Source organism: Passer domesticus, chromosome 5 (assembly GCF_036417665.1).
Source record: "Passer domesticus isolate bPasDom1 chromosome 5, bPasDom1.hap1, whole genome shotgun sequence".
Classification (NCBI taxonomy): Eukaryota; Metazoa; Chordata; class Aves; order Passeriformes; family Passeridae; genus Passer; species Passer domesticus.
Genome location: NC_087478.1, coordinates 81649578 through 81673266, shown reverse-complemented (window position 1 = coordinate 81673266; position 23689 = coordinate 81649578). Strand labels below are relative to the sequence as shown.

Genomic DNA, 23689 nt, shown 5'->3' with positions numbered 1-23689 from the left:
TATGTGGCAAAATAACTCAGCAGTTTGAAGAACTGTAAACTCTTTTGATTTGTGCATCATGGCTGCTGAAATGTGTGCCTACTGCCCAAAGAGAGGAAAAAAAACAAAACAAGAAAACCCATCTTGTGCAGCGGATATGTATTCCATTTAATGTTGCTTTCTGTTGCCATGGCTATGATAGCCTTAATATTGTAGGCTCACAGCAAGGTTGCAATTAGTATTTGGATTTAGAAGAGGGGAGATAATGATTTCATATCAAAACTTCTCACTTAATACTCTTCTGGACATAAAACTGCTTGTGGGTTTCAAACCAGCTATTCCCATGCTAAAACCAAATGAAAGGAAAGAATCTGTGTTATTTGGCCTTATACCTGACAATTCATGAAACTATTTGGCCTGGCCTCTTCAGAACTACAGCTCAGGTCACATGTATATGTATATACATATAAATGTATATATACACACTTAACCTCCTTTGCCTTGTCATCATTCTGACATGAACCACCTGACACTCTGGGAAGTGTCTTTACCTGGTTCTTCCCAACCCCTCCTCTTACAGAAGAGTGCACTTCTCATCCTGAAACATTCTGGGTCAGGTACCCGCCCTGACTGGGAACTTCTGTTTTCCAAAGCTCACTACAAAGTGTTATTTTCAAGCATTAAACCCTTTTTCACAGCAACGCTGCTTCTGCTGTCTTTGACAGGAATCGTGCCTTAAAGCTTCAGAGGAAAGGGCAAAAAAACCCTTGTGGACAACTATAGAAAGATTCACCCAAAAAAAGAAACCTCTGCCAGTTCCTGTCAATTTGTGCTTAGATTTCATCTTCACGATCCTGAGTGCGACTCTCTGTGGTTCTGTTTTAAATCTTTTAATCTTCCCATCCCTTTAAACATGCCCACTTCTCTTTTTGCAATCCATTAAAATTCAGGGCTCATAGTTATCCCACAGCAATGACTGCCATCAGTTGACTGGATTATGTTAAAACCAGCCTTTCCTTTTTAGCATACTTTAAAAGCTGTAGTAGATTTGCTGAGAATGCTGCAGAGGAGAGTCATCTGTTAATCTTCCCATATCACTTTGCATCTTTGTCATCTTGCAACTTGCTTATTGTCCTTCCAGACCAAGCACAGAGGGAAGGGATTTGTGACTTTTGAGTGGTCTGGCAGCCCCATTGCCTTATATGCCTCTGCCATTACCGTAGGAATTGTGCTTGGCTGTCCTTGGAGGCTGGGCTTGATTCACATTGAGGTCTTCCAGAAGAGATGGATTTTTTCCTTGGCCCTCCTTTTGTTGTTGATGTATTTATACCACCAGCCCTTCTCTGTGGATGAACAGCAGCTCCAGCAGGGCCCTACCCCTGCAGGGCTCATTGACCACTCGTGTTGGGAGTTCTCCTCCACACAAGTGGAAGGAGAGAGAAGAGCTCATTCCAGGAGCTTCCCAGCTGCTTCCTCTCTGCTGTGTTGAATTTCCAGCAGACAGCCACCAAGGGCAAGCCTCACACAAGAGCAAGAGATGGCAATCCTAAAACAGCAGCCAGGCACTCACAAAATCCTTCATCTGCCTCTCCATCCTGGTTGGGTGGCCTGTAACACTCCCACCAGCATATCTGCCCACTGCCCTGCTCTGTCAAAGCTGGTTTTGCTGACTGTAGAAGCCTCTTCCCATTGCCCCTGCACAGATTTTACACTTCTCAGTAGTCACCTTGGAGGGAAAGTCGCAGGTAGATGAATTTGAGCAGGAGGGAAAGAGTTGCAGGAAGAACAAATCTTTCTGGGCTTTGGTAATACTTTTTGTGGAGCACAGGAATACACTCAGGGTTTCCCTGAACTGACTGACCAGGTGTTGCCAGCAGAACGGATGCAGCAGCACAGAGCACATGTGTGGCTAAAAACTCACCTGACAAGCAGGGTAGGCACCTGGTAGACATCAGGTGCTCATTCCTGAAAAACAAGACATGAAATCTGTCTGCCTGAGCAGTCCCTTATTTCAGCACAATCTTACAAAGACCTTGTTCCTGGAAAAAATTGTAAAAGCAACTGCTTGTGTATTGCTGTCAGCTGTCATCAGCAGAAGCTTCTGGCAAGTCCTGCCCAGAGCTGTGGATGTCTTCTTTCCCTTGTGAATGACTTTGAATCTCCTTTCTAGACACCCGATTTTTCCCCTGACTGCACAGTAATCCTGTTTGCTTTTTGGTCCAGATTTACACGGTGTGTAGCTGTGCAGCAGCCTTGATCAGATAAACAGCTGGATTGCTCCTGCTGGATGGGAGCAGGGGCCACCTATTTAACTCCTGTGGTAAGAAGTGTGCTTGTCCTCTGTGTTGGTCATTTTCCAGGGATCACCAAATTTGGATGCTCTGTCCACTGTAATCTGTTATCTCCTGATGGCTCCAGAAACATAATAGCATCACTTCAGGGATAGCTGCCCACACTGGGGATGCTAATGGTGACCCTGCTGCATTAGCAAAATTTAACTCTTCTTATGTGGCCTCCTCCTCTTCAGACAATCCCATTTCTAATAGCCTTTCCCTCCACATTTTCTGCAAATGTCATCTGGCCTGTGATTCCTGGGAAACACACTCTCTCATCTGACCCAGGGGACACCCATGCTCAGTCGGAACTTGGGTCCCTTCCAATTCACATTTTTCCCCCCCTCCTAATCCACATCACTAGCGATTGTTTTTTTTAAATGCTGCATCTGGTATGAAGGAGTCACCCAGAGGCTGGGAAGGAACAGCTGATGCTTGTCAGAAAGATGCACAGCCTGATCCACAGGTTATCACGATCTGTGATTCCATCAGCTGTGCCTGTCTCCAAAGATGATTCTTCCCATGGCTTGCACTAGGCACAGGTCCTTATCTGCCTCTTCCAGGGCCAAGTTTAGATTTGGCACAGCAGATTCTCCCTCACTTGAGCTATGTCCAAGGTACATGATGGAATGAAAGCCTTCATAAACAGTCTCCTCAAGGCTGTTCCTCCCCCCACCACTACCATCTGATTTGCTATTTTTGCCATTATTTTAAGAGGGCAAATCTTCCCTCTGTCTCCTTAGGAATGGCTATGAAAATAAAACACACATGCAGGCACGCATTGTGTGCAACATAAAATTAATAATTTTATATAGACTTTTTTTTATATAATTTTTTTTAAGTGCCTGTAAGCCCCAAAATCTGCAGTGGAAAATTCTTGACAAAGATGCTTTGGTCTCCAGCTGACAGGAGCCACCAAATACCAATATTTTTTTAGTTTAGCCATTTACAGAGAAAGAAGTGCTCAGAGCCCATCCACTGTCCCCAGATTCCAGGCCTTTTCTGTACAGCTAGTAAATATTTCCTCCACCAAATAAGCTGCTGCCATTTTACATCTACTTCTACCAGCTGAAGTACTTGTCTGTGGATTTCAGAGAGTGATTGAAACATTGCAAATAACAAATGCCATTTCCTTCTCCAGCTTTGTTAGACAGAACATGAGAGATTGTGACAAGACAGACAAGAGGACTCTGTTCTTGGGGAGCAGCCAGCCTGTGCAGCTCCATACACATCACAAGGTGCATGCCTAATAACACAACTCTCAGATAAACATCTGGGTTTAGGAGGGCATATATTGAGGATCAGGGCACATCTTATTGCCAGTCCTTTTAACTCCAAAACAGAAATTGAAGTGTAAGTAGTACATGATCATCTGCCTAAATCTGGTTCCCTTCCTACTTTGAGAGCAGTCATGTCCTCCACTGGTTCTTCAAGTGAGGTGTGCCCAAAAATACTGGAGTGGCGTTCAAAGCACCCAAACAGCTCAACCCAAAACAACCTTCCCCTTTGTTTCTACCAGCATTGTAAAGGTATTAGACACCTATGTCAAATTCTCACACAAATACTGCTTCACTTTCAGCACAAAGGAATATTTATTGCAATTATTTGGCAAAATAACTTTGCAAAAACAAATAGCTGAAAGGAAGCTTTGATATATTTGCAGACATTTTATGAAACAAAAGGAAACGTAAATTCTTTGATTTAATCATACACAATGAATTATTCATCCAGCCCTTTTCTGTGTTAATCAGTTAACACAAGGTGATATCATGACTTCAGAAAAAATGAAAACAAAACCTAAAGATTTGTAAGAAGGTAAGCATTATCTGAAATATGAATGAGAATAAAGCATGTATAATGAGATAATGAAGGTTCCTTTTAAGGCAGAAGAGGCAAAGCCAGCACACTTTCTGAACAAGGAACAACAAATTCATCTTTCACGACCTTCATTATGCTGACTGCAAAGGAGAAGGTGTTTGCTGAGGACAAGCAGAAACCCTAACCCAGCTGCAGTTACCTGCAGTTCTCCTACCTGCACTGTGCTCACTTTGACCCTGGCCCTGGGAAGGAGGATTCAGTGCTGAGACTGAAAATGGGAAAACAGACCCCCAGTTTCATGGTCTGACTGAAGGAGTTGGGGCAGAATGTCTCACCTGGAAAGTGGGTGAGGACAGAATCACAGAGGTACTGATGCTCCAGCACACGGTCCTGCTCCTGGGGCAAAACCTGTGCCCCAGTTAGACCAAGGCAGCATCTGATCCTGGTCAGGGCAAGAACTGGTTCTCACAGAACTCTGGAGGGGCTCACTTTGGGGTTCACTTTGTGGACCCCTCTCCCCAGCCACTGGCTCACCTCCAGAGCCACAGCTTGCTGCAGGAGTTCTGCTCCAGAAACACAACTCCCTACTAGGCTTATTTCACCACAGGGCAATGTCCGTCTCATCATCAGCATTTAATTTCCCTCTCAGAAAAAACCCATATTCATCAACATAGCCATCACTACTTTTCTATATTTAATTGAAATTTCACATACTAGAAGTACCAACAAAATCTCAAGGTAAATGTAAATTTATCTCCTTTTATCATCACACAAAAAGTTGTCTGTATGGATTTAGCACTTCATGTATACATATTTCTTTAAAAAAAACAACCCATACTTTCATGGAATTTACCATATTGGTGAATATTTATCAAGAATGTTTTGTGATTTTTCCAGACTTCTTTTGCCTTGACCCCTAAACGTCTCAGCTTGAACCTGCACAAAATATATGCATACAAAAATAGAGACTCCAAAGACAGAAAGAGAAGTGGCACTTGGAATTCCAACCTGCTGAGAAATATTTACTCTTACTTCACTTGACTTAAAAGTAGCTGAAGGGAGCTGCTCTGAACAGTAATTTTGTGCCTTGTAAAAGCTATCAAAGCTGCACACAGATGCATTTTACAGACTCCAAGGAACGCTCACACTTCTTGGCAGGTGAGTTAAGCCTGTGGCACTGTCTGCAGACAAGGTTGCAAGGGTGAATCAAGCAGTCCTGAGGATCCAAATCATTACGTGAATTTAAACATTCTCAGCGTCTGTATTCCCCCAGCCACAAGTGTGCTTTTGTTGGTTAAACCTTTCAAAATGCTAATGCCCTCTGAATGGCTGCAGCTCTAAATCCTGTGGTGCCCCAACCAGATCCAGCACAGGCCAGCCTGCATCCTATAGCCCTGCCCCTGGACTGAGCAAAGGCAGGTCACTCCTGCAGCATGGAATATTTATATTCCTGTATATAAACATATATATATATTCCTATATATACATATTTATATATAATATTTATAATTATATATTCATATATGTAGAGCGTGCAATTGTAAGCATACACATTCCTATACATATAATATTTTTATATATCTTATATATTTCATTCATATATATATTAAAATATATTATATATATTCCTATAACATTTATTTATTTCTGCAGACAGGAAATGTGCTGAAGAACTGTTCCTAGTTGTTTTAAAAAACCCCAAAAACAGCGACAAAACACACAGTCCTCTAAATAAGGTGGCAGCAGGTGCTGAGTTAAACTCCTACAGGCTGCAAATACAAATTTCTGTATTGATGCAAACACAGCACAGAGCAGTGAAGATGCAAGCCCTGGGAAGATTGCAGGAGCCATGCTCCTTTGTAAGCAGGCTATTTTAATACATTTTCACTTTAAAGTCCTACCTCCTGTTACTGCTAATCCCCCTCATCCATAAGAAGCAGCTGTGAGTTGCTAGAAACGTATTTGAATGCACTTACTGTGAGATGCCATGAATATCACCACCAGAAATTATGTACTGTGCCTTCTTCCCTGCCACCTTTGCCCTGAGCAGCTTTGGCTTCTCAGCCTACGTTGCAATAGTTTCTTTTATCTGACACATTATTTTGTGCTTTATTTCTCCGAGTTCCAGAGGTCAAAATTAACCTGTAGCAAGAGAAATGAAATAAATATAGGTCAATCTATTAATTGGATGACCTACTAAGAACTTTACAATAAAATCTGAAGGCCAAGATTTTTCAACACCAGATGAAAATGAGATTTTTGCTTGGATACTAGTTATGGTAAGAAATCACTACTCTAGTGCCTGCAGTCAGTTCTAACCTTGAGTTTACTTTAGAAATAAATAAGTAACAGCAAGCCCAACAATAAAACCTGCGTGAATGTCTTTAATATAAAATATACCCTTCTAAGAGGTGGATGGACAGCAGTAAATTTATAGGGAAGCAGAACTCACAAATAAAGCTCCTGAAACTTGTGATTCTAAGTATCATTGTCTAAGAGAATCCAATGGGCCACTGAAGGCCCTTCATAATTAGAAGACTGACTCCCAGTAATATCCACAGGAATTCTAGGACCAGCTGGCAGCATGAATTAATAGGAATTGTTTCTCCAAAATCCCCTTTTCATTTTCTAAGATGTCAGCCAGGCACTCCTATGCCCAGTTTGGTTATTTTTTCATAGGTACTCAACCTATCTGAAGGTCACAGGTAGCTCCACAATGGCATTATATGCAACAATAACATCATCAGGAAAAGTCTGGGATTCACAGGTTTTGTAACAAAAATGTTCCACCCAGAACAACCAGAGTGAGCTGCAGACCTTAATTCAAGCACTGTTGTTCATACTCTGATTGAAAACAGGAGCCTTGGAGCTGCTGGCCTCCACAGCTCCTTCCTCTGCCCTGTCAGAATTGGGGTGGGATGGATTTAGGCTCTACCCCTGCCCAAATATTAAGCATCAGCAAGCTGTGCAGGCTGGGTGTCCCTGCACAAGGCAGGGGACAGAGTCCATTGGGATTCCTCATCAGTTCCAGCTTTGAACTCCATCATCCCAGAGCTTCTCCTCAGAGCCAGCTCCCTAAAGATGACCAAACTGAAATAAAAAGCCAAATTTAATTAGATTATAAACTAATTAGCTGGCTCTAAGTGGAGAAAACTCAAAAGAGGGTAGGCAAAGCAGAACAGAAATAAAAAAGGTTTATACCCAAGTCTTCCCCTGTTAGCTACATTCCTGCAAGTAGGTCACTGCTTCCAAGCATGTACCCAGGAAATTCATGGCTCTGCTTTGCAGCAAACTGCACAGATAAAGTCCTCTCTGGTGCTCAGGAGCCATTCCCATTTCTAGAGACCTGACTGTGGGGCTTACACACTGCTCCCTGCCTTTTGAGCATCAGTGCCACATTCCTGCTCCTCACTTACACTCACTGTACTTCCACCTGACCGCTGCAGGCTGCAAACTGCTCTCCCACACTCAGCTGCTCACCTTAAAAGGAGCAGCCCCACCTGGACCACATTTTACTTATGGATAAAATTACCAGCTCAATTAAAAAAAAAAAAAAAAAAAAAAACCAAAAAAAAAACCACACCAAATTATTGCCAGTTAGCTCCTTATTGTACATTCTCTTTAAACACTTTTGTGTCTCTGAACATCAGGCTTTTCCCTACACACAGTCACTCACAAGGACATGAATGTTCATCCAACTTGAAACCAGTGCTCTGACACATTGCTAGTGCAAAGCACTGCAAAGGAAATATTTTGGATTGGTTTCATAGCTTCATGTCTCTGCTGAACTCCTTTGCTTCCATTTGGGGAAGTTGCATTTGGGAAAAGGAGGGCCTTGGGAAAAACTAATGAAAAAAAGCCCTAGTCACAGCTTCTTGCCGAGTGCCCAAAAATAAAGCTAAGCCATGACCCACAGTTATGCAGAGCAGTTGCCCTCCTCCATCTATGCCTGCCAGGAACTACGTCCAGAAATTAGGGAGGTCCCCTCAACTCACTGATTTCTCACCCATCCTGCTCCTGTCTAGTCCCTTGTTTGTAAGGGATGCCTACCACATCAAATGGAAATTGATGCTGGGCATTACCAGCTCACAAAGCAGCCTGAAGGAGGTTCTTTACTCAGCCTCACAGGGAAGTCACAAGGAATGCAGGATCCTCCCCTTTATCAACACAAACTTGAAAGTTTTCAACTAATTCCAAATCCCAATTTCCTTCTCAACACTAGAAATTATCTTGGCAGTACAAAACAGCCAGTATCTTCTGAATTTGAGTGGTCAGCTGGGATTTGAAATGTTCTGGATTCTTATTCTTCCTCTGTATGATTAAATTCTGGAATTCTAATATGGATTGCTCCCTGTCTAGAGGGGTAGTTCAAAAGCTACCTCCTAATAGGCTTGATCTTGTCTGTGGTGAGGTGTGGATACAGAACTAAAGGCATGGATGCAGAACTAAAGGTGGGAGAAAAGCTGAGGAAAGGGATACTTGCTTTTCCTTTTGAAAGTCTTGCATTTCCCCCCCATAATTATAAAGTCATTCATAGCTCTGGAGACTCAGTCTCACAGTCTGAAGGGCACCTGATTGCTGAAATGCAGTCAGTTGCTCTCTGAAAAAAAGGGGTTATAATTTAATGGAATCAAGTGCAACAGCTCCAAATAGCAGCAGTAGAGATGGATGCAAAGAGTGCACTGGAAATACTGGAGAGCTTCCAAATGCTTGGCATTTACAAAAAAAAAAAAAAAGAACCAAAACAACAAAAAAACCCCACCAAACACATATCATAGCAATATAAAGCTATGCCACAAATAAAATTTTTTTCCAAGTTGCTTGCAACACTAAAGCTGAAAGCTAAAAGTACTAGAGGAAAGTGGATAGGTCAGTCCTAGCAAAGTCATGCCTTGTTTTGTGGGATGGCTTTGAGAAGGGCAGCTGCCACAAATGGATCTGGTTTCAGCCCTCTCAGGGGCTCTGTGGAGACACCTCCCCTTGCTGAATGGTCTGCATCAGCTTTGCAGAGGAACTGCAAGGCTTTGGTGAAACTGAAGCCATCAAACTGCTGGTGGTGGTGACTCCAAACGTCTGGCACTTAACAGAACCAGAACAAGCTGCAAGAGGCCTCCTCTCCACTATCAGCTTTCCATTCCCTTATCTATATTGACTGGCAGAGAAGTTTTGGGTTATATGTTGTCTTATTATCTGCTATCCAAATACTGCCTGCACTGTTCTGCAATTCCCTCCTGATGGTGCCATGTGCTGGTAATGCTCCTGTAAACTACAAACCAGAGATAGCTCGTGTTGATGCTTATCTCACCACACCTCTGTTTTTATCTAGGCTGAGGCTCATAACTACAGCAACTGGATTATTCTGGAGTACACCAGGTTGACCAAAGGGATTCTTTTGGATGGGAACTATTGCATTTTTTTTTTAAAGTAAAGAAAGGCAAAACAATGTCTGCTCTGAATTTTGCAACATACCACAGATAAGCGTGCCTTCAGGTAGTCTGGAAAGCTGAATTATTCTTGCATTAAAAAAAAAATTGCTTGTACAAGTAGAGATCAAGGGTGTGTTAAAAGAATTTTGGTAGTCACAAGAATGAAGCCAACAAGGTAAAAAGTAAATTTAAAAGAATCTGTTCCCTTGTGCATAGAGAGTGATGTTTTAACTACTCTGGTACACTTAGAATGCTTCTCAAAAACCCCAAATATGTTTATCTAACACACATCTAAAAACATGCCTAAAAAGGCAGCTATTTTCACAAAAATCAGAGGCACTCATTCTGGCTTCTTCACATGGCAACTGTGGTGCACAATCATACAAGACAGACTAGAACAACGTGGCCATTTTTCTGCAGATACTGCTGCAGATGTCATGGTGAAGGGGACTGGGAACTCTGGAAAACCTGTACAAGGATCTTTTTAATATCCCAGCACCCATCAACACTGCTTTGATTTTTTTTTTGGGAGTTCCTTAAGCTGTGTCTTTGGACCAGAACCCAGATGACAAAATGTGCCTTAGCTTTTTGCATATTTCTTTCCTATCTTTCTCTTTCCTCTGAACTTCACAAAACTCAACGATAGTCTAGATTGCAGCATGAAATCACTTTCAACCTCCTCATTTAAACTTGCAAAAATAAATAAAGGATGAGTGAAGGTAAGGGTGAAGGTGAAGGAAAATATTTTTCCTTCCTGATGTGTGAGTTGCTGGATCTTGAGGATAACAATTATTGTAAGGCTTGCAAACACATAATGGGTAAGTACCATTTGTCACCAGCCTTGTGCTTGTAACAAAAGTTCCTGTGTGGTACAGCAGAAAAAGCTTCTCATGGTGCACTTCACAGTCCTTCATCCTGATGCTGAAGAGACAGCCCCAGATGTCAAGTGTGCCCTGCAGAGTCATACTGGCTGCAGTCCTTCTCCTTCAATCCCAGACACTGACACAGATGCTATTTGTACTAATAGAAGTGCTTGATCTATTTACTGAAAAATAAAAATGGGTTCTGTAAACTATTTATTTGCCTCAGTGCCACCCCACAGCAGCCAGGTTTGGGTACTTGTAGACCTACACTCTGTTTCTTCCATGAGAATCCAAGCAGGAGAGGGGGGAGAAGAAGAATGTCTACAAACATTAGTAGAGACCTGGCAACAAGGTCAGCAGGAAAAACCTGGCATGGGAGGATTAAGCATTTCCAGTACTTTTGGTGCAGCAACTCCTATTTTTTGTTGTAAAATAATCAGAGGAGATACAAACACATCAGAAGGTTTGAGAGCAAGGCTTATCCCATTAGGAAGGAATGTTTTGTCATTCTAATTTGGCAAGGTTGCCCTTGGACATCTGAGAGGCCGCCTTTACAGCAGCTTTTGTAGCTGGATTATACAGTGGAAAGTGCAGAATATATAACCTTCGAGTCAAACCCGCAACTTGCTAAGCCAACATCTCTGTGGTTTCCCAAGGAAACAAAAATAATCCTACAAAATTTGTTCTAAACCTGCTTCTCTCCTTGCTCAGATTCATACTACATGAGCTGGCTGTCATGGAATAGGAGCATTCAAAGAAGAGCTCTGAAATAAGCAAAGTTTCTGCATTCTTAAAGATTATTTCATTTAATTCTGTCTGTCAAGTATGATGGGTTTTCTTTTCTCAAACTAGACAATTTTTCTCACCATCATACATGAATCACAAACATTGTATTACAAGCAACAGTGTTGAAGAAAGCTATAAGGCTAGAGTCTTCATTATTTCAGCACTAAGTGGTGTGATTTTTTAACCACCAATAGACAAACTGGTCCTAATTTTCTGCCAGAATACCCCACAGGGAATTGGCTGTTGATGAACCAATAGAAGAAGATGATGCTTGTTCTATCAATCACTTCAAACCCAAGCTAAATTTAAAAGTGCCTGTCTTCCAGACAGCAGAACACAGCCCCATTTCTGATAGATGGCTTTGACACATCCCTGCAGTGGGAGCTTTGGCAAGGGGCACTGTCCCTTTGGCAAGTGGCTTTAACCCTTCATGGGTCCATTTTTGCTTGGGAAATGTCACTGTCATATTTTCTGGAAAAGTACCTTGCCCAGGATTCTTCTCCTGGGAAGATGAAAAGCCTCAGAGAAAAATTAAAACAATATTATCTGATTTGCTTCTCCTGTGTTTTGCTGTTTTGGAATGCAGTAGGTGATTACCTCATTAGTCTGCAAGGTCACAGCCTTGGCACCCCCAGCTACCCCCTAAATCCCCTACCCTGCAGGGATTTAGGGTTGACTCTCAGCCTTGTCCTGTGTGCCCCTAAAATCAGAAAGTCAAAAAGACCACAGAAGGAATGTCATTCAAAACTTATTGCTTTTCACCTGGAAAAGAGCTAGGCCTAAGTTTGCCATCAACTCCATCCTGAGCAAATTTTGGCCACTTTGGAGACCAACTTGAACTGGACTCCTTTTCCCTCAATGCCACCTGCTGCACAAACTTCCCAGGCATGTTTGGTAGCAAGTTATTTAAATTTGTCATTAAAATTTGGAGGGGAAAAAAAAAAGAGAACGTCAAAGCATGTATCTTATCTCGCTTGCAACATTGCACTGGGTTTATTTTTAAAGCCCTGCAACCAAGGATGCCATGTTCTCCTCAAAGCACATGCAAAGTGTACGTATTTAAAAAGAAAAATCTGAGTTCTCTCTAACCAAGAGTTATTTTTGAAAAAAGTTAACAAAAGACTTTGATATTCCAAGAGTAGTTCAGTTTAGCAAGGACAAGTGACTAAGAGAAATAAAAACCCCAAAAACGTCCCAAAGGTTGTTCTCCATTTTTCAGCTTTGGATTGGAGCTTGTGGCATTGCATTTTTATTTCTGTCACTGCAAGGCTTAATAGCTGCCCTTACAAGACACCACACAGCAACATTCATGCACAAAACAACTGAAATAGCCATTTGGGTAGTTAAAAGTCAGACTTCAGAGCAAGAAACATCTTTAAAAAACAACAATAATTTTGAATGTCCACTTCCTTTTAACTCGGGAACAAGGAGAGGTGACTCAGTTTTCCAGGGGATTCTACCTCAGAGCATTGGCTGGGTGCTTTTGGCAGGACTGGGAGTGCAGAGGGGTGAGTGCCCAGCCCAAGGGACCAAGCGGGGAGCGGGGATTTGGCTTCAGGGTTACACAGACCAGACCTGCAGCAAGCCCTCCCTCTGACCCCAACACCCACGGCAGCACAGCTTTGCCGAGGATAGCATTTCAATAAAATGATGTATGTGACAAAGTTTTGCTTGCCCAAAGTGCTCCACATGGCTCTCTGGGGAAGCATTAAAGGGATGAAAAGAGGTAATGCTCCTTGGAGGTGGAGGATCCACAGGAGCCTTTTCCCTTTTCCTCTGCAGAGGGACATGACTGGTGCCACAGTATCAGAAATGCTGCAGAGCCCCCTCACTCCCACTGCTATGTTTTAACTCGCACATTCCATTTAAAGATTAGACTCCCTTCAAGGCCTTTCCTTTTGTAGTGCACAATTTAGCCATGAGTATCCACTAAATCTAGTGTAAGTGTCAGTTTGAGATAGAACAGCCAGGGTTCTGCAAAGTTCTTTTTCAAACAGCTAAGGCTGTGCTCCTAAAGGACTGACAGAGTGTAGCATTAAAGAAGCTCCTTCACCCTAATCAACTTTGTAAAAATCCAGAGAAATGTATTCCTGGATAACTTTGACCAAGGGCTTTGAGCTCTGTGTGGTGTAGAGTTTTCCACCCCCACTGCAGATGAAGGCAAGAAAAAAAAACAGTTAGAAAGAAGAGCTTTATAGACCTGTCCCACTAATCTTATCATTTTCATATTATGCAGTCAAATTCAAAATAGATTTCAACACAGACTCTTGGGAACCTGACTATAAATTTTTTTTCTTCCATAAGAAATTCCTTAATTGAGTTTTTAAGAGGGGGGAGAAAAAAAAAATCAGATTTTGTCCTGCCAAGAAAAGCCCTCTTTTTAAAGCCCTGTTTCTCCATCTCTCATTGGAAAAACAATAAATACATTCTTTCACACTGGGAGTTAAGAAGTATATTATTCACTGTAGTCAGGAGTTCCTTTCTCACTGTATCCTGGATATGAGCTCATGCCACATCAACAATCAACAATAGCTATTGTTCCTGGAGGTTTAAGGAAGTTTCTGTGCCCTGCTTCCTGAACACCGTATGTAAACTAATACACACAAAAAAGGTGTTTCATATTATTCCAGGTACACTGGGCCCCCTCCTTGTCAGCCAACCATGCTGGCCAGCATTCTTGCAGAGAGCTGGAAGAGCAAACGTATTCTTGTGTTTATCCATCTGTAAATGGAAACAGGTACTTCTATCACAAACTACATGGAAACAGAATCCAAAGAAACACAACAATGTGTTTAATTTAGAAAGAGCACCTTCTAGCTCTTGGCTTATAAAACTGTCCAGCCTTATGGATTAGTTCCTCAGGTAATTCATCACTTCTGCATTGATGAAGAAGGCTAAAACCCTCAAGCTCCATGCACATCAGGAAGGCTGATGTTTGTTACCACGTGGCAGCAGAGAAGGGAATGACTGGGCTGTGACCTGTTTGTCCCCCTAAGCCTCAGGCCAAGTGTTCATGGAGGTGCAGACACAACTGTGGTAGATGCACACCTTGTTCTGCATGACACAGACATGCCAGGACCATGGTGTGAACAGCTCCAGTGTCACTATGATATTTTATGAAAAATCCTTTGCTAGGATTTTTCTCCTATTCTAGCTGAGAAGCCTCAGAAAAGAAATGTAAATAACTACCTGTGGAATGTGGTCTGGACATTGTTTACCAACAGGTGCATCTTTGATTGGTCCATGTGAGTTGTTTCCACTTAACCAATCAAAGATGCAGCTGCATTAGACTCAGAGTCAGGAGCTTTTGTTATTCATTCCTCTCCTGTCATTTCTAGCCTTCTGGTGGATCCTTTCCCTCTATTCTTTTAGTAAAGCATTTTAATATAATATAATATCATAATTTAATAAATCAGCCTTCTGAAACATGGAGTGAAGATTCTCATCTCTTCACTCGTCCTGGTACCCCCAAACACAACCATACTCCAGGATGCCCAAAGGCACATGAACCTTCTCAGGATATTCCAGTGTGTCCACACAGGCCAGACCTGCCTTGCATTTTTACCCCTTCTTGGCAGAGTCTGCCTGGCAGTACTATGTATTTCTGTCAGAGAAGGCAACATTTGTTGGGATTTTCTTTACTGTCACACAATCATCATGTCCTAAAGGAAGGCCAAGGCATCCCACCAGTATCAGAGTTTCTGGTGGTAGCAGAGGTAACTGTCACAGCCTCCACAAATGCTAGCCAGCCCTCAGGCAGGGAAGCTGAACTAAATGATCTGCAAAGTCCCTTCCAAGCAATGGTTTTTTATTTCCCCACAGCCTGCTGGACTCTGAGAGGTTGCAGAGGTTTCCAGCAGGGAACACTTAACATCCCAAAGATCCCACCACGGTCCCCTGATTACGGTGCTGCTGGAGCACCACAGTGAGCAGAGCTTGTGAGAAGGAGAATAGAGACATTCCTGTCCTGACCTAGGGAACTTCACCCAGACCTCTCCTTCCAGCCACCAGTGACCATGGTGAAGCCCTACCCTCAGTCCTCCCAGTTTAAACCACTGCTGCATTTGCAAGGCAAGCCTCTAGGAAAGGAGACTCTCCTGGAGAGGATTGATGACCGTGATCTGAACCTTGAAACAGAAATAAAGACATGATAAAGGCATTAACAATGTATGATTTCATATATCAAGGCTGGGCAAGCCAATTAGGACTGAATAAAAAGTAAGCTAAATCTTTTCCCACAACTCTAATCCTTTCTGTAGGATTTGAAAGAGAATAAAAAGCTGCTACTGCTTTAAAAGTTACTTTCATGGTCATTTTTATACTAATACTCATGCTCCTGCCAGGAGCACAAATGAAAGTGCTGAAATACCCCACAGCCTTTCCTGTGAGATTTACAGGCTAATTTTACAGATCCAACAAGTTTGAATTATTGCGATAGGCTTCAAATGAGCTTCTAAATTTGGGAGTCTGAATCCAATATGAGATATTTACCATTTGATTTTTCCTCAGCCCTATGAGAGCCCCAGCCTATTGTTGTGCTTTTACTGCATGTCCCATTTAAGATTTTAATGCTGGCTCTCACATATTTTTTTCCCAGGGAATTTGTGCAGTGTCCAATGGACTCCTCTGACTGCTGCTCTTCCCAGAGCATGACACTGGCAGTGCTCAGTGAGGGCAGGCAGAGGGCTGGGATGGCTTCTCTGAACTCCCATAAAACTGGAAGAACAAAAGGTAGCTTAAAGCCCCCTCTATCCTTGAACTTGGCTTCTTAGCTCCAGCTCATCAGGCTAGTGCTGAATTTTAAATGCAATATTTAACTGTCCATTTTCTCATTCCACCCAAAAGTGGAAGAAAAAAAAATCATCAGTATTAATAATCAAAACTTACACAAAGAGAAACTTTAATACATATATATGAATTGTGCCCTTGTAGGCAAGGTTGCTGCTATCAATTGCTCCTTGGTTAACAAATTAACCTTCTGATCATCATCAGCTATGATTTCACTCCATGGATGTCATGAATTCTGTTTCCAAAGTCTGTGGGGACCTGATTCTGCAAACATTTTGGAACATTTAAGTTTTGACCCTAAATCTGTACTACTTAACCCCATGACTCCATCTTATTTGAGAATACTTTTAATGGAATAGCTTTAGAGTATCTGCAAATGTGGGTGTTTGTGGTATTAGTGTGTATGTTTAAAAACCCCTATGTTAATATAGCTATTTCCCAAGTGCAATTGTCAAAGTCAAGGAAAAGTAGTTTTAAAAAATTCTTAGATAGAAATACAAAGAAAAAAATACTAGTCTTCATCTTTCTAATACACCCTTTTCACTCTAGGTTTTAAATAACAAACCCCTTAATCTTATTAACTAAAAATCATGTCTTTTTTTTTTTTTGTGTCATTCAGAAAAAAAAACCCAAAACATATTTTGGGGACCTAAGCCTATAATCCATATTTGAAGGCTTTGAAGACCAAAATCTATAAACACAAAGGGAAAAGGCTAATGAGCAAGGAGCTTCTCCATTTCCACTGTTCCCCCTCCATCCTCACCATGACACACACCCATGTCTGTGTGCACACACACACAGAGTTTAAGGACTGACTGGCACTTGAAAGCAGCTGCTCCACACAGGAAACATTACAATAAAACACAAAAAAGAAGACTGCAAGTGAACTAGGGCTTTGGGGCTTAGAAAGGCATTTTAAAATATTTTTCCATTCAGCTATTAATATTGTATTAAAAAAATAATAGTTTTAGCGCAAATTCCCATGTTTCAAAGCTCACACAGCTCTAACACTAAGGTTATCTTGTTTGGCATGAGAACAGCTCATGTCTACATTAAAGCTGGGAGCTTAGAAGTGACATAAACAGGCCTTTTTCTATAAAGATAAAAGGCTAAGCTTTAAAGAATTTTATATTTATAGATAAACGTTTCCATAGTAATCATTACAGTGAAACTTGCTGGTGTCAGCAATCCTTTGCATACAAAAATGGCTTATATTCAAATGAGCAGGAATCACAGAATCAGATCCCAGCTGCTACCTGAAAAAAGGGCTTACAGAAAAAGTGTCAATGGGGATCTCTGGGAAGGGCAAATGCCCTTATTCTGGTCATCTCTCTGCTCCTTTCTGCCAATACATAAAACAGGAGATAATGATGTAAGAGGCAAGTTTGCAGCAAAAAAAGCAGAAAGATCCAGGTGTCCTTTTCCATCACTAGTTTTTAAGTTTCCATGATACAAACACAGATAAATTAAAGCATAGGACAGGTAACAACCAGACGGCAGCAGTGTGGTTTTCTCTTACCAGTGACTTGGATTCTTTTACAACATGGTACAACACCCATCCCTGCTTTGGGAAGATTCTTGCAGTCCATTTCTTGTGATCTAAGGTAAAATCTCCTTCTCACACCCCTCATTTACCAGAAGAGCTCAGCAAGGCTCAGGTAAGAATTGTGCCAGTGATGAGCCCCGCTGGGCCAGGACTGCCTTCCTCTTACAGCTGCAACAGGCAGACTGGCACTCACAGCGATGGAAGTTATTTAAAGCAGAGAGGTTACAGTAATCATGTAAGATAAGACCCAAATCGCATGTTTCTGGAGGTTTCTACCATGCCCTGAAGTAAATTAGGTTTTAGTTAAAATGAAAAGAAAAAAAAAAAGAGATGTGAAGGCTTTCGGTCTATGAATTTTTAAAGCACTGCCAGTTAATTAAACAAAGGAAGGAGAATATCACACTCTCTTTTTTACAGGTGGCAGGATGAAGGAGAAGAGAGGTGAGGTGACTTACTCAGGGACAATGTGGCAAGTCAGTAGTGCCTGGCACAGAACCAAGCCTCCTCACTCTGAGATTACATCCTACTCACTCCTTGAAGTCCCAAGAAATGGAAAAGAAAAATAGCTAAGGGAGCTGTTCAGCTTTGAAATGAGAACTCCGTGTGTGAGCCCACAGGCGCACGAACATATGCCATGGGAGAGATGCAAGTAATACTCCCTGATCAGCAATAATGAAAACCTCCCTCCTCCACCTTTTTTCCTCTAAAAAAAATTTTTTTAAAAAGGCAAACCAGGGAGGAGGGTAAGTCTGAGTGGTTTGCAATTTATATACAAACGTTTCCATTGTAATCTGAGCATTAATGGCTGTCCCCACCAGCACCTCTTTGCACAGGGGGCTTGTCCCGTGTTTCTCTTGGCACTCTGACACAAGGGATTGCTTTCACAAGGTGCCCCTGTGCACCTCCAGTGGCTATTCTACCAGTTAGAGACACACACCCACTTGTTTGGCTCCTTCAAAGCGCCTGAAGCACGGGACGCAGCTGGCAGAAAAGCAGCCCCCAATAAATAATGGAAGTCTTTTGGCCGGGGCGATGTTTGTGTTCACACCTAGCAGAGGGGAGGGAGCGGGGCTGGGGAGAGTGGCCACACTTCAAAGAGGGTGCCCCTGGCTCCAGGCACGGCTGCCAGGGCCTGGCAAGAGCCAGGGCTGCCTGGAGCAGCTCAGTGGGATGGCTCCCTGCTCCCAGGAGCTGCCACAGAGCACCAGGGCCTGGGATAAGCTGGGAACACAATGGGAAACACCAAAAGGAATTGTAGGGCCTAGGTTAAGCAGAGAACGTGATAGGAAATGGCAAAAGGAATTGTAGGGCCTAGACAATCCGAGAACACAACAGGAAACACTACAAGGAATTGTAGGGCCTGGGTTAAGCAGAGAACACAATGGGAAATGCCAAAAGGAATTACAGGGCCTGGGTTAAGCAGAGAACAAAATGGGAAACACCAAAAGCAATTATAGGGCCTGAGTTGAGCAGCAAACACATCAGGAAACACCAAAAGGAGTTGTAGGGCCTGGATTAAGCAGAGAGCACAACGGGAAACACTAAAAGGAATTGGAGGGCTTGTGCTCCACTGAGCAGTGCTTGCTCAGGTTTGATGGTGGCAGGGCAGTAGCAGCCTCATACAGATAATTTTTCCTATAAGATTCTCAGGAGTGAAACTGAAGCATTTCTTCTCCCCTTTGCCTAACTGAGGCTCAAGCCATTAGAGAGTCTGGACAGTGTTACAGTGCAATTGTGGGATGTACACATCACAAATGAGACGGCCACAGTACACAGAATACCCTTACAAAATAACAGAAGGCTTCACCCCAAACACAGCAACACCAAACCTCTTCAGAAGGCTTCAGGCACCTGCCCACACACACGAACACCATTCCCCTCCAGAAGGCTGCAGCGTGTGGCCTCCTTGTCCCTCAGCCCAGCCTTTTATACCCCCAAGTCAATGCCCTGCACCTGTGTGCCCTGTGTGCCCTCTGTGGTTGGTCAGTGCCCCTGGGCACTCCATGGCTCGTTCCCTGCAATGCTGCTCACCTGTGCTGCACAGCTGCAGCCACTCAGGGGTGAGCCACAGCCCCACCAACTCTGTGCCTACACTCACAAATCATTTGACCTAAGCCAATATTGAGGAAAGTCAGTGGGCTTTGGATCAGGCTCTACCACTGGGCAGCAGCATTCATTTTTGCATTTCTGCAGCACATCCCATCCCAGCATGCAGTGTTTTATAGGCATTAGTTAACACACAGAGTTTCTAGGTAGAGAAGAAAACCAACCATTTTACAGGGGAGGAACTCATGCTACAGCAGACCTTTTACTGTGTGGTGATCAGGAGTTTATAAAGCCAAATCTGGGGGTTCTCTGTCCTTGCTACACTTTCACTCTTGGTGGCCACCTAGCATTCAAAGCCCACAGAGGTTGTCACAGTGGTTCTCTGGAAGCCAAACCCCCCAGCACGCACTCTGGGAGTGACCTTCCTTCCTCTCTGTGCACACCAACAGCTTCCAAAATCACACAGCAGATGCAACTGCCCGCCGCCTCTGGGAGTATGTGCACATACACTCACCATCTTATCAAAGTGATAGCTGATAGCTATCAGCTAGGAGTTTAGCATTTTACAAAAGTGATAGCTGTTCATTATTCATCACACACCAGAGCCTGACAGACCACTGGCTCCTCTCAATTGCTTTGACCAGGAAATAAATGCAATTACTTGCCATGACTGCTGGCAGATGGTGATTTTTACATTTTTGTAGTAGTTCTGTGTGAATGTGCACACGTATGTGTCAGAGGGACATAAAACTTTGGAGAAGAGCAGACACTTTAGTTAAATACCCAGGAATTCCACTCTAATCTCTTGTTATTGTGTGTTTTAGGAAATAAATTCTGCCCTGAAATGTTCCATGTGTGGTCTCGATGGTAGGTAGCATAGAAAGTATTAGAAAGAGTCTGCTTAAACATTTTATGCTAGAAGAGTAGGATGGAAAAAACTCTTGCTGCAAGTTTCAAATGCCCTTTTAAATAACGGCCAAAGTTAGATGCTTCAATTGCATTTTCCTTCAGTTTTTTAGCCCCTTTTGATTAAACAAAGTCTGAGGCAAATTGGCCAAGGGGTTTTTGAAGGACCACATTTGCAGACACCAATTACAAAAAACTATGTCATCCACATTCCAAAAGATTGCAGACAACATTCCAGGGGCGTTAAATGGACTTTCCACCATTTTTTGATGGAGAAATACATATTTAGGGAGAGAGTAACGAGAAACTTGACTGCTCTGAAATGCCATCTTAAATTATTTGAATAAAAGGTGAGCTGATATAGAACTTCACACAGCACTTCATAGTGGCAGAAATGCCAAGGAGTATCCCACTCAAATTAGGGAAAGATGCAATTCCCCTTATGTTCCTTCTATTTCTTGATTTTTCCAGCTCTTTTCTTTTCCTCCCCATGAATTGCCTGTCTCCCCCACCATCCTCCTTCACCTTCCCACACAGATCCTTTTCTGTGAGTGACTGTGGAAGGTTCCAGCTACGCTGGGAGCTGATGCAGTGCCACAGAGGGAGAGGCAACATCAGGAAGTTAGAGATTGGAAAAGTGAAGGGGCTGAGCCTCTGGCTTCGGTTCAGTCGATAATCACTGTGCTCCTGGCCCCACGTTTCTCCTGCACCATTAGCTCAGCCACTTTGCACATACCTCATCTTTTGCATCAGTTTGTGAAAAGTAAATTTACTGTTTGCTGAGCCCCAGTCATGCAGGATGGTGACAAAAATCTCACTGATGGCAGCACAATGAGAGATTTAGTACAATGGGTGCAAACAAACCCCGAGTAGGAAGGTTTGATTTTCAGGGCACATTTTGAGTGTTAGATCAGCTAACAGTTACAGTATGAGACTTTTTCCCCACTGGAAAGAAAAATTCCCAGAACCATCGGGGTTGTAAACCAGGGAAGTAATATTAAAAGTGCAGGATGAGTGGGACTGAGCTGCTCTGTTCCTGTTTTGGGAAGGAAGCTGTTTAGGCAATGGCCAGCCATTGTCTGCTTGCTAGGACAGCTACCTCAGTCATTTGTGCCACTGGGGAGGATTTCAGCTGCAAAATAAGTTGTCTCCTGGTCCAGAGGTGACCAAAACCCATGCAGAAGGCACAAGTGCTTTGGCATGGAGGTGTTTGGTGCTGCTACAGGCTATGCCCAATCTGCACTGAGCAGGCTAAAGCAGCAGAGCTGGTATTGGAAGCACAAACCAAAGGCAGGCTGAAAGAGATTTTCCAATTCTAGCTTGAGGTAGTAAAAAATATACACATGTACACACATACAACTTCTTTCTTGTTTTCTTTTTCCTTTGCCTTTCTCCACATCAATCCTACCAGGAAGGCAAGGTGCATTTCACCTGACTTTTTATCATCTGGTATCCATCTCAACAAATATTCTAATGGCCTTCCATCTGATCTTGTTCCTCATTAAATGTTCCTGTACATGTCACAAAATCATGCAGAAAAGGATGTAGCAAAGGAAAACAAGCAGTGATGTTCATCTAAGGTGATCCTTCACTTTGCTAAACAGCACAACTCAGTTTTTTCTCCTGATTTTATATTCCATTTTTTCTCAAATCCCATTCTACCTGAATGCACCCTTCATTATGTTGACATAATTATTTTTTAAATTATAATTGTAAATGAAATTTAAGATAACAAAGCAAAGCACTTCAAATAAAACAAGTCAAAACATTTCTTTCTGAAATTAAAAATTTCAATTTTTTTTGACAGATTTGTGAATTTGTTTCTTCTGGAGCTAAATATGCAGAGCTGGTAAGAAGTTTCACTGCAAAAATTCTGCCTAGCTCTGAAGATGAGTGGTTTTGTGTGTGCCTGCATTTTTGCATGAGAAGAGAGGAGCTGTTTAACAGGCTAGGACAATGACAGAGCTGCCAGCACTGCCCCTCTTGATTGCCATTGTTGGCTCCTGCCTGGAATAATTTTGCTGTGGATCATATAATGTCCCAGCACCACTGCTAGGGTCCCCAAGGCTCAGGGGTCTAGAGCTCAGTCAGGCATAAAACATTGTTCTTACTCAGCTTGCACCAGGCTGGAGCAGCTACGGCAGAACAGGAGAAATGATTACAGAATGGACCTGTAGTTCAGCAAACCCCCACTAGATCCTTTTCCCTCCTCCCCACATAAATGAAACTAAACCAAAGTGATGCTGATCAGTGTGTGCTCAGAGTCAGGGCCACTTTCTCAGCTGAGCCCAGCAGAGCTCTCCTGGCTCCCAGTGCAATGATGCTGATTTATGCAAAACAGGCACATGGCCCACAGTTTATGTCACACATCCAAAATCCCATAGAGACTTAATTTTGCTTTTCAAAGCCCACAGAAATCCACAAATTAACACCTTTTAGCATTATTCACTCCGAGTTTGTCAGTTTTTCTGCAGTAATCGATTAACAGTTGTTTTCAAGTTAGGGTTTATCTCTTGTTGGCGGGTGTATTTATGACACATGGTTACACCTACAAGAATATATTAAAAGTTTTTTCAGCAACTTGGAACTACGAAGGCAAACTAGTGCCTTGCAGTTGCTGGAATCTTTGATGTCACTAGGAGACTGCATTCACCAGAATCAAGCAAGAGAATTCTGTTTTCTACAACTGAAACAATCCAGGTTAAACTTTTAAAGAAGCCGAGTCGACACAAGTAACTCACATAGAAACGTTCAGAGATATTATTAATAGTGCCATGCATAAAACTTTTACCTGTAGCTCTCCTCCCCCTTGATTAACTTCTTTTTCTGAGAGAGGGAATGCTGTTTGTTACACAGCATCCAGCTGAACAAAAGAGAAGCAGAGCCTGAACTCTGTGCTCTGGGCACCAGAATCTGATGCAGCTCACTTTCATCTCAGTGTAGCTTATCTGGTAGGCAGACCCCGTGGAGGCATGAATTCCTAAGGATAAGTTATATTATACAGCATGTGACTGGATTCAGCCAACTCACCAGTGATGAATTTGCCTTCTCTTCCAGAGTTTCACTTGTTTTAAACAGAAACCTCTGCAAATGGAATGAGTCTGTCAGTGTAATCTTGACCATAGTTAGACATGATGTAAAAAAAAGGATACAAAATATGCAAGTTACAGACCCACAGTCCAGCCTGATGTGATTGTA

General features: G+C 42.5%; 1 long non-coding RNA gene across 1 annotated transcript; it reads right to left on the bottom strand.

Moving 5' to 3' along the window:
• Positions 1-4755: 4755 nt before the first annotated feature.
• On the bottom strand, positions 4756-19505 carry LOC135301169 (uncharacterized). Its single transcript, XR_010362911.1, has 3 exons — positions 19369-19505; positions 6107-6272; positions 4756-5346 (listed from the first exon to the last, which is right to left on the bottom strand). It is a non-coding gene; the product is annotated as an uncharacterized LOC135301169 (long non-coding RNA).
• Between the last annotated feature and the right edge of the window lie 4184 nt (positions 19506-23689).